This window comes from Balaenoptera acutorostrata, chromosome X (assembly GCF_949987535.1).
Source record: "Balaenoptera acutorostrata chromosome X, mBalAcu1.1, whole genome shotgun sequence".
NCBI lineage: Eukaryota > Metazoa > Chordata > Mammalia > Artiodactyla > Balaenopteridae > Balaenoptera > Balaenoptera acutorostrata.
This window is the reverse complement of record NC_080085.1, coordinates 35,048,938-35,060,554: the sequence shown is the minus strand read 5'-3', so window position 1 is coordinate 35,060,554 and position 11,617 is coordinate 35,048,938. Positions and strand designations below refer to the sequence as shown.

Sequence of the window (11,617 nt, the reverse complement as noted above, 5' to 3'; positions counted from 1 at the left end):
GAGAAGCACAGATCTGCTGACCCATTGTGGACTTCTGACTTCCAGCGGATAATAAATTTGTGTTGCTTGAAGCCACAAAGTTTGAGGTAATTTGTTACAACAGCAAAATTTGTTATAGTAGCAATAGGGATGAATTCAGGAATTCACACTGCCCCAGGAGCAACCCTCAACCAATGCCTAATGGAAGTTGGCGGATAAATACCCCAACTCCCTCATCCTTTAGGTAAGTTTACTTGGAGGCACCTGTTATACACCACTTCTCAGTTTCCCTGTGGAATTAAGCTCTTGTCACTACTGCAATAGCTGCCTCATTAATGCACTCTTTATTGCCTTCTTTCTTTCCTTGTATCGCTTTAGTACTTCCCTACCCAAGATCCTGGGATCCCTTCCCAAATAAATCACTTGAACCTTTGTGTCACGAATCCAATCTAAGGCAGCTCACAGAGAGGGCCTCCTATGGACCAGGCTCCGTGTTAGCTACATTTAATCCTCCCAACCCTGGGAAGTGGAATGCATTCCCATTTTTCAGATTAGGAAGCTATGCTCAGAATCTGGGCTGAGTCCCACAGCTGGGACTTGGCTCAGTCCAGATTTGAAAGCAGGGGTGCCTGAATCAAAAGCTGGTCCCCATTAGTGGGAAAGCTGACAAGAGGGTCCACAAACTCCTAACCCTCAAGGGAGCCCACATCAGGGATTCTTGTCTTCTGCCATTGACCACCTTACCTTTTGGCAGTCGCCTTGGGCCAGCTCTCCCCTTAGTTTTATTGTCTCATCAAACTGTCACACTCGGTATTCGCACCTGTATTGGTTTGCCAGGGCTGCTATAACAAAGTGCCACAAACTGGGTACTTTAAAACAACAGAAATGTATTTTCTCACAGGTCCGGAAGATGGAAGTCTGAAATCCACCAGTTGGGAGGATTGGTTCCTTCTGGAGGCTCTGAGGGAGAATCCCTTCCAGGCCTCTCTTCAAGCTTCCGGTGACTGTTGGCGATCTTTGGTTTTCCTTGGCTTGTGGACGCATCCCTCCAATCTCTGCCTCCGTCTTTATGTCACTCTCTCCCCTGTGTGTTGTGTCTCCTTCTCTTTCCTTTCTTTTTCTTTTTATTGAAGTACAGTTGATTTACAATATTATATTAGTTTCAGATGTACAGCACTGTGATTCAGTCTTTTTACAGATTATACTCCATTAAAAGTTATTACAAGATTATGGCTATAATTTCCTGTGCTCTACAATATGTCCTTGTGCCCTTCTTTCCTAAGGACACATGTCATTGGATTTAGGGGCCACCCTAATCCAGGATGATCTCATCTTGCGATCCTTAACTTGATTAGGTCTGTAAAGACCTTTTTTCCAAATAAGATCACATTCACAGGTTCTGAATGGACTCATCTTTTGTGGAGGGTAGAGCACCATTCAATCCACTACAGTCTTTGATGTTGGCCCCTTTGAGCTTGGACTGAGGCTGATGGAGAGAATGCTTGCAGGTTGACGGGAGAGAAGCGGTTCTCCTGAAAGGTTTAATTCTACCAAAGGGGGCACCAGCAGGCTGCTCTGGCGCCCGCCAGGTCAGAGTTGGGCCTGGGGTGAGGAGGAGGGCGCGCTCCCTCCCACTTCACAGAGCCCGGTGTGGGATGGAGACATCAGAGCTGAGCTACCAAGTTAGGACATTAAACTGCACATTTCACCTTGAGCGCCAAAGACAACAGCTAAGAGATTCCAATGTGAGACCAAAATGCAGATATTTTCAAAGGAAATATCAAAGACCCAGTTAAAGGACTTCAAACCCGGAGGAGGATATAAAAGGGGGAAAAGAGGGGGCACTGGGTGTTCTGCTGGCAGATTTCTTTGGTCTCTTGCTGGGAACCCCAGTCCCCGCCAAAAAAAAAAAGACAGTAAAGATGTACAGGTAGGGCTGGGGGGAGGGAGGGCGTTAAACAAGAGCCTAGAAAGAATGACGTAAGCGCTCCACTTGGAGAGCCTTGAGATCGCGATACTTGACCCCACCCGTGATCTGGGAGCTGTGGACTGGGGTCCCACACATGTCAACCTTCCTACCCCAGTGGGGTGCACATCAGTGGTGGGTGAATCACAGGCAGTGGGCGCCCAACCTGGCTAGGGATGCTGGCTTGGTCCAGATGCATCTCTAAGAGGGATTCAGTTAAGAGGGCTGCAGCAGTGTCCTTGGTCCTTCCAGATAACCCCTTAGCACTCACCCCTTATAAGCCTAGAGTGTTCTACCTGAAAGCACTCTCTCCACTTAGAAATATGCTTGGGTCCTGGCTGGGTGGTCCCAAAGTTCTAGGGAGCTAATGGCCCTTGGGAGCAGGGCTCAACTTGTACCAGGTGGGAGTTATGAGCCCCCCGCCCCCCGCTGCCCCCAGTTTCCTTCCCTTGGGTGGGACACCCTGATGTGTGTTCTACACCATCTCCAGTTGTCCGCAGCAGCGACCTGTTCAGAGCACAACCTGGACTTGCTGCCCTCCCCTTCCTGGGATATCTCTTGGGGTCCCCTCCCTAATAAATGCCTTGCATCAGGGTCCTTGTTCCTGAGTCTGCTGTGGGAACCCAAACTAAGGTCACGGCTTCTGTCAGAGGGTGAGGGGACCACTAGCACATGTCTGTGTGGGACGGGTGCCACTGAGGGCAGCAGGAGTGTCCGCCCAAAGAGGTGCACCGTGCCTGGTCACAGGAGATGCTGTTGGAGTCTTCAGAGGGCCAAGAAAGGCTCCCATGGAAGAGCCCTCCCTTCCCATGGAGGAACCAGTGGCTTTGAGCATTGGGCAGCCCCAGGAGCGCATCTTCCACGAGTGCTGTTAAGTAAGAACCTTCTCACTAGTAAGAACCTGCTGTATAAAAAAATAAATAAATAAAAATAAAATAAAATTCAAAAAAACCCAAAAACCCTGCACTCCTTTCTTCTCCTTCCTCCCCCACCCTGGAGAAGACCTGAATTTCCAAGACAGGGCTGCCTGCCTTGGGCTCCTCTGACCTTGCTGCCGAATTTCAGACTTGCCCCTTTCTGCACCGGGTGGCGTTTCAAAAACAACGTAAGTCCTCTCATCCCTCCTTCCCAATCCTGGGAGACACAGAATATCCCACCTTTCATCACTGCCTAAAACGCAAGATTTTTCTTTCCTGGATTAGAAAATGTTTCCCTCCCAGAAAGGCCTGATGCGCCTTCCCTCTTCCTTTGACCTTCTGGGAACCTTCCACCCACCACCGGCTCCTGATGAATTAAACAAAAGGAGACCAATTCGGGATTCTACAAGAAGAAAGTCAAATGGTCCAAATCGTGCAGGGAGGCGCCCGCCGGGCTGCTGGGAAGAAGCCAGGAGGAGATTTCGGGCTTGCGCCTTCCAGCCTCTTCCTGCAACTCAGGCGAGGGGGCTCAGAAGGCCAGTTTCCTGGAGTCCCCTGGAGCCCCTTTGGAGGATGTGGATGCAGGAGAAGGAACAGACAGGGCAAGGAGGGAAGGGAGAATCGGGCCTCACCTGGTGGTAATTGCATTTAGCCCAGGGCAAGCTAAATGGAAAAGCCTAGAACACACCCTCCCTGGCACTGACTTCAAGGTTGGCAGTAAAGCGTCCCTGCCCCAAACCTAGCGGCTCAGAGAGCTCCTTGCAGGTCAGGCTGAGGCGTGCTGTTGTCCTTCAGCGGCCCAGCCAAGCCTGTGAGGAGGACTCAGGGCCAGTCAGGCCGATGGATCGAGGGTTGGCCTCGGCTAGGTTTGGTTTTCTATATAAATCAGCCCAGAGACACATCACACCTCGCAGAGGATATCGTTCTGGGAACCCGAGCAGAAAGAGCCCACCACAGTTTGCTTACCGGTTTGGCTTTTTCTGGGGTCTGCTGGGGGACCACGGATGATTTACTCTCCATCTTTTGTTTGTCTATCTTTTTGGTTTAACGTGAGTAATGGTATCATTCGAGCTAATGAGAGCTGGTATTCAAACCCAGCATTCCAGAACTGCCTCTTCCTGAGTGTGGTCTCTGAGAAGGACACCTTGGGAGACGTTTGCCTTACTGCCAGGAGGCTATCATCTCTCAAAAATGCTTTGGGGACACATCTCGTGGGCGTGCCTTTGGGACCTGTGCCATGTGCTTTCACGTGGCTTCAGTGATGGCAGATCTTGGTTCCGAGGGCCACTCTTTGGTGATCAGGTGGGAGAGAGGGTGGCCCACATGTGGAATCCGGGTCTGCCGGGCTTGTGGCGCTCTTCCCAGGAGATATTTGTGGGATCAGGGAATGAGTGAACCGTTTCCAGGATTCACAATGAGGTGTGATGAATCACCAGAGCTGGATGACCTTGACTTTCTTGCTTGGCCAGTCGACTGCCCTGGAAGGTGTTTTCAGAAAGCAGCTTAGTGATATGTCACCCCTCTGGCACGTCCCCAGAGTTCATAGTGCTGATACCCATTGCCAGAGGGAGTGCCACGTTTCCGAGGGAGCCAACTTTCCAGATTCCTCGACGGTTGGGACCGTTATTCTGTGACTCTGGGCACCTCGCCAAGGCTTACTCTGCTCTGAATCTCTAGCTCCGAGCACAGTGTGCGTGGCACATGACATGACAGAGATATGGGTGCAAGTCCTTTGCTGGGGAAGAGATCCCAGGGTGCACAGTGAGGGGGTGTGGAAGTGAGCCAGGGAAGGGAGGAAAGCGAGTGAAGTGCACACTGAGGGGTGGGTGGGCGACAGGCTCCGTGTTGCTGGGCACCTTTTGGAAAACTGCGAGGAACATGCCCCAGGCTGCCCTCCACAGAGGGGCCAGGAAGCTGCAGTCCTTCTGTACCAACTCTTGCCCCCATCCCATTGCTTGAGGGTTGTCCCTTGGGTGTTGCCTCCCAGCAATTCCAGGCTGCCTGCCGTGGGGACTGAGCACACTTCTGCCACCAGAGAAAGCCTGAAGGCAGAGAAATGAATGTCGAAGATAGGAAGCCCTTGGAGTGTCTGGAACTATCCACCCTGCAGGGGCTGATTCAGAGGCTTTTGTCATTTACTTTCCCAGAGGTTCTCCAGGGGGACTGAGCCCTAGTTGCCTACAGGGGTGTATTTGTCAGGGTTCTCCAGAGAAACAGAACCAGTAAGATAGCTCTCTCAATATAGACAGAGAGATAGATTTATTATAAGAAATTGACTCACGTGATTATATAGGCTGAGAAGTCCCAAGATCTTCTGTCAGCAAGCCAGACCCAGGAGAGTTCAGATTGTGAGTTCCAGTCTGAAAACTGGCAGGCTGGTGGTCCAGAAAGAGCCAGTATTTCAATTCAAGTTCAAAGGTAGGAAAAGACCAATGTCCCAGCTCAAACAGGCAGGAGGAGTTCCCACTTACTCAGACTTTTTGTTCTATCAGGCCTTCAACTGATTGGATGAGGCCTGCCCACAGAGGGGAGGGCAATCTGCTTTACTCAGTCCACAGGTTCAAATGTCAACCTCACCCAGACACACCCTCAGAGATATACTCAGAATAATGTTTGACCAAATATCTGGGTACCTGATGGCTCAGTCAAGTTGGCACATATAATGAACCATCATAAGGGGTAATCTCCTCTTATTGGCCTCCCTCTTTTTGATCTCACTCTCCCTGCTCCTTCACTGTAGTCCCTGGGATCATCTCTCAAATAAATGATCTGCATCCAAATCTCAGGCTCTGCTTTTGGGGGGAACCGAACTATGACTCAAGGCAAAGTATGACAAGAGGACTTTAAATAGCCTGCTAAGGAATGATCAGAGAGGAGGAAAGAAGACTATGGGAAGATCTTGGAAATCTTTGAGGAGGTGTAATTTGATCTGGGTTTTGGAAGAATGTAGGAATTTGACAGGCAGCGAGGATGGGAAGGGCAGTCCAGGGAGAGTAGATAGTTTGGGCAAAGAGAGAGATGGAGGAAATACAAAATAGACTTAGGGAATGGCGAGAAGAAACGTGGGGAGCAGGGCACATGGATAAAGCTGGGAAGGGGAGGAGAGGCTGTAGGAGATAAGAGTGGGAAAAAGGTCAAAGCCAAATTGTGCTGGGCATCGCATGCCAAGGTAAGAAGTTTTCACTTTATTCTGCAAATGTATTCACTTCGTCCTGCAAATATATCGAACACTGGGTCTAGGTGACTGCAGGGGTGGGGGGGCACCGAGGCTGGAGCAGGATGAAACCTACTCTCTTACTGTTGGCTGGTGTTCCTGGAGAAGAGGGAGAGAGGGCAGCTCGTTTGTTTACACCTGACACACTGCTTCTGTTTGCACTACCCCTTTTTCTGAGGATTTCTAGCCATTTTCTCCCTTCAACAGGATGGGGTCCTGAGTAAAACTGTGATGAAAGCTAGGTTTTTCTGTGGGATACCTTTTCCTTTTCTATTCCTTCCTCGAAACTCTCTGCCTATCCTTTGCCATAACTTCCTCCCTCCATGCAGTGTCCTCATGTTCTCTTTCTCCCTCCTTTCCATGCAATGTACTTTTAGGATAGTTTCTAATACATTCATTTATACTAAAGTGTAAACGACTGATAAGAAACCAATGTATTAATGTACATCAGGGAACAGCATAATTACAACATAAAAGGGGACAAGTCCCTTGTTTGGCTTGAGCCATAAGAATCAAGCTAAGTGTGGAATTTAAGTACAGAATGAGCTGAATAGTTTGTTGGGCTTCCCTAACCCCATGGAACTGCACACAGGCGGTGCCCTTTCTGGCTCCTGGCAGGAGCTGTGGGACCGGTCTCCCTGCCAGGCTGATGGTGACTGGATGTCAGTGCTGGTTCCCACCCGCGGGGGTTGGAGACATCTTCACTGAACTTCCTGCCTGAGTCCTCACTGGAGAAAGGAATCGCTGGAGTGAGACAAAAAGCCAGACTCCTGTTCTGTTCTTCAGCTCTTTGGGTCTTTCCACATGTCCTGCAGACTGCCTCCCCTTTTCTCTTATGTGAGCTTCTTAATAGGATGCTGTCCCCCTCTTCCAGGAGCCGAGCATGATATCCTGGGCCACCTGGAGCCCCAAGGAGCTGGGGCTCAGACCTGCCTCCCTGCGCTTAACCACGGCCCAGCATAATCCCGCTTCCCCGCCAAGGACTGATTGGCCATGACAACTGCCTGGGCTTAGGCAAGACTTTTTATAATGAAAAAGAGGAAAAAAAATTTTAAAAAGGTGCAAACACTGCCTTGAGTCTGAAATTACCCGCAAAGTCACCTTTTTCAGTGCTCACAGACACACAATGCACTCTGCCTCTGCTCTCAGCAAACCATATGCTGCCGCTGCTGCTGGCCGCGTCCTGGGGGATGGCTTTTTTCCCCTTCAGCAAGCCTCCAGAAATGTCATAGAAATTTATATGCTTATTCACAGAGCCGATAAAGCAGAAAACCGGCATTTCAGCTATTTTTGTTTTGCTTTGCAGATGGAGAGTAAGAGGCATAAATCTCTCTCTCGTTGGACTCCATGGCCTGCCACTCTCTGTTTTGCATCAGACACTGCTTAGCCCGTAGGGGCGATTCTCTGGGGTTTGGGACCCATCCCTCCCATGCCACCACCCGTGTAGAAGAGCTGACTGAGGGAAGGAACAAAACCCAAGCAATGCTTACTATCCCTTGGCGTACAGAACGCCAAAGGGCCCGTCACCCTGGGTGTTCAATGGGGATTAACCTGGAGGAGAAGAGCCCACAGTGGCAGGGTGCTGCCCTTGTGACGTCTACCCCTGTACACGTGTGTTGGGGACATCCTGTGACCGGTCCTAGTCTACCTACAGATCCTTGGTGGCAGGGCTCCAAAATCAATGGTGTTTCAATCATTACTGTTGGGCAACCATTTATCCTGAAACTTTACAGCTCTTCTTTGCTCATGGTTCTCTAGGCCGGGAAATCAGGAAGGGCTTGGCTGAGCAGTTCTCACTTGGAGTCTCTCATGCTGTTACATTCAGATGCCAGTTGGGAGTCAGCTGAAGGCTGGACCGGGCTGGACATCCAAAATGATGCACCCACAGGGCTGGCATTGACTCGGGATGTCAGCCTGGAGCTCAGCTGACACTGTGGGAATGGGCACCTCCGTGAGGACCCTCCGGCATAGCAGTCTCAGGGCGGTTGGACTTCTTGCACGGCAGTCGGCATCCCCCAGAGTGAGCGTTCTGAGAGCCAGGTGGAAGCCACATGGACTTTTCTGACCTGCCCTTGGATGTCATGCAATGTCACTTCTGCTCCATTCTCTGGGCTACGGCGAGTCACTGAGGTCAGTGCAGGTTCAAAAGGAGAGGACATAGACCCTACCTTCTGACCCAGGGGGTCACAGGAGGGCTCTGAACAGAGGAAGGACATGTTTGACTTAGATTTAAGGATCCCTTGGGACTTCCCTGGGGGTCCAGTGGTTAAGACTCCACGCTCCCAATGCAGGGGGCCTGGGTTCGATCCCTGGTCGGGGAACTAGATCCCGCATGCATGCCTCAACTGAGAGCCCACATGCTACAACTAAAGATCTCACATGCCGCAGCTAAAGGATCCCGTATGCTGCAACGAAGATCCCGTGTGCCACAACTAAGACCCGGCGCGGCCAAATAAATTTTTTTTTAAAAAAAGGATCCCTGGGCTTCCCTGGTGGCGCAGTGGTTGAGAGTCTGCCTGCCGATGCAGGGGACACGGGTTCGAGCCCCGGTCTGGGAAGATCCCACATGCCACGGAGCGGCTAGGTCCATGAGCCACAATTGCTGAGCCTGCGCGTCTGGAGCCTGTGCTCCGCAGCAGGAGAGGCCGTGATAGTGAGAGGCCCGCACACCGCGATGAAGAGTGGCCCCCACTTGCCGCAACTAGAGAAAGCCCTCGCACAGAAACGAAGACCCAACACAGCCATAAAAAAATAAATATATAAAATTAGTTAATTAATTAATAAAAGCAATCTTTAAAAAAAAAAAAAAAGGATCCCTCGGTCTGCCTGTTTGCTCCCGAACCAGCTCTGAACCCCACAGGAACTTTGCTGTGAGTAAAAAAGGAGGGGGCACCAGGAGGAACTTCTGCACCGTCACTAACCGCTGAAATCCCCTTTGGTGAGGACAGACCTACACCCTCATGGCTGATGCTCACATAGATAATTTCTGACAAGGTGGGCTTCCAGGGTCAGTAAATTCCTACCATGCCAGGCATCCTAAAAATGACTTGAGGACACAATATCCCCATTTAAGGAAGAGCAGGGGAAAGGGCAGAAGTGGGTAATTCCACCTCAAGCCACATTCATGGAACAAGCATGCTCGCATATTGGCTCTACATCTCGCTCAAAACAGCCCAAATCTGACCACTTCTCCCTACCTCTGCTTCCACCTCCCTGGTCCGAGACACCCTCATCTGTCACTCGGATTGTTACTGGCCTCCCTGCTGCTCCCTGTGACCTCTACAGTCTGTTTGCCACACAGAGCCTTAAACCTGAGTCACACATGTCCCTCCCCTGCTCAGAGCCCTCTTGTGACACTACCTCTCTCTCAGAGTAAGAACTAGAGGAGTCCTTACAATGCCCTGCAAGGCCCTCTGGGATGTGACCCCCTGTGACCGCCTTGGTCTCACCTCTTCTTTGTCGCCCCCTCATCCTTTCTGTTCCAGCCACACTGGGATCTTTTTTTTTTTTTAATTTTTATTGGAAATCGGGGGGAGGAGGCAGGAAAAAGCATAAATGAAATTGGTTATATGATAAAAATGTGGTATTGGCTGATGGATAAGTGGGAGTTCGTTGTATGATTCTATTGTTGTGCTTATTTGGAATTTCTAAGTTACAAAATGAAAGTGAAGATTCTTTTGAAGAAAGCTTAATTTTTAAAAAGAAACACATCATTTGATGAAAATATTCAAGAATCTTAAAAAAGGATGCACTTCTTTCCTTTTAAATATTTGTGTTTAAAAGAAAGTCCTTCTTCCAAAGTCTCAGAACATAAATCTTGATTAAAGCTTGATTTTCTAGGTAATTTGCTAACTTTGGAAATAAGATTTTATAAAGAATGCAAAAGTATTCTTTATTATGTTGTGAGATTTAGTCATAATCTTTATTTTTAAATTTTTTTTATTTTTTAACATCTTTATTGGAGTATAATTGCTTTACAATGGTGTGTTAGTTTCTGCTTTATAACAAAGTGAATCAGCTATACATATACATATGCTCCCATATCTCCTCCCTCTTGCATCTCTCTCCGACCCTCCCTATCCCACCCCTCTAGGTGGTCACAAAGCACCGAGCTGATCTCCCTGTGCTATGCGGCTGCTTCCCACTAGCTATCTATTTTACGTTTGGTAGTGTATATATGTCCATGCCACTCTCTCACTTCATCCCAGCTTCCCCTTCCCCCTCCCCGTGTCCTCAAGTCCATTCTCTAGTAGGTCTGTGTCTTTATTCCCGTCTTGCCCCTAGGTTCTTCATGACCATTTTTTTTTTCTTAGATTCCATATATATGTGTTAGCATACGGTATTTGTTTTTCTCTTTCTGACTTACTTCACTCTGTATGGCAGACTCTAGGTCCATCCACCTCACTACAAATAACTCAATTTTGGTTTTTTTATGGCTGAGTAATATTCCATTGTATATATGTGCCACATCTTCTTTATCCAGTCATAATCTTTAGAATCATCTTTTCTGAGGAGATAATGATTAAAAAGGCAACCTAAGCAAAACAAAACAAAACAAAACAAAAATTTTATTGGAGTCTAGTTGATTTCCAATGTTGTGTGAGTTTCAGGTGTATAGCAAAGTGATTCAGTTATACATATACATATATCCACTCTTTATTAGATTCTTTTCCCATATACGTCATTACAGAGTATTGAGTAGAGTTCCCTGTGCTATACAGTAGGTCCTTCTTAGTTAGCTATTTTATATATAGTAGTGTGTGTATGTCAATCCCAATCTCCCAATTTATCCCTTCCCCCACCTTTCCTGCCTGATAACCATAAGTTTGTTTTTTACATCTGTGACTCTATTTCTGTTTTGTAAATAAGTTCATTTGTACCATTTTTTTTAGATTTCACATATAAGCAATATCATGATGTTTGTCTTTGACTTACTTTGCTCAGTATGACAATCTCTAGGTTCATCCACGTTGCTGCAAATGGCATTATTTTGTTCTTTTTTTTATGGCTGAGTAATATTCCATTGTATATATGTGCCACATCTTCTTTATCCATTCATCTGTCGATGGACATTTAGGTTGCTTCCATGTCCTGGCTATTGTGAATAGTGCTGCAATGAACACTGGGGTGCATGTACACACTAGGATCCTTATGCATCTTGAACAAACCAGCTGTGTTCCTGCCTCAGGTCCTTTGCACTGGACTGTTCCTTCTGCTTGGAATGCTTTTACCTCAGATACCTACATGGCTCACTCTCTTGCTTCCCTCAGGTCTCTGCTCCAATACTACCCCATCAGAGAGCCTTCCTCAACCATTTGACTTAAAATCTCAGGCCTGCCTTACCTCTATCCCTCTTTCGCACGCCCTGCTTTAATTTTCTCCATAGCACTTATGGCCTCTTGACAGATATTTATTGGTTTGTTTGTTTACTGTCTAGCTCCTCCACTGGAATGTAGGCTCTGGGAGAGCAGGGGCTGCAACTGGTTTGTTCACTACTGCTGTCCCAGTGTCTACAATGGGGCCTTGCACTTAGTAGGTGCT

At 48.3% G+C, this 11,617-nt stretch overlaps 1 long non-coding RNA gene across 1 annotated transcript; it reads right to left on the bottom strand.

Annotated features, from left to right (window-relative positions):
- Positions 1-905: 905 nt before the first annotated feature.
- On the bottom strand, positions 906-5,273 carry LOC130706487 (uncharacterized). Its single transcript, XR_009006712.1, has 3 exons — positions 5,144-5,273; positions 3,829-4,340; positions 906-2,846 (listed from the first exon to the last, which is right to left on the bottom strand). It is a non-coding gene; the product is annotated as an uncharacterized LOC130706487 (long non-coding RNA).
- Between the last annotated feature and the right edge of the window lie 6,344 nt (positions 5,274-11,617).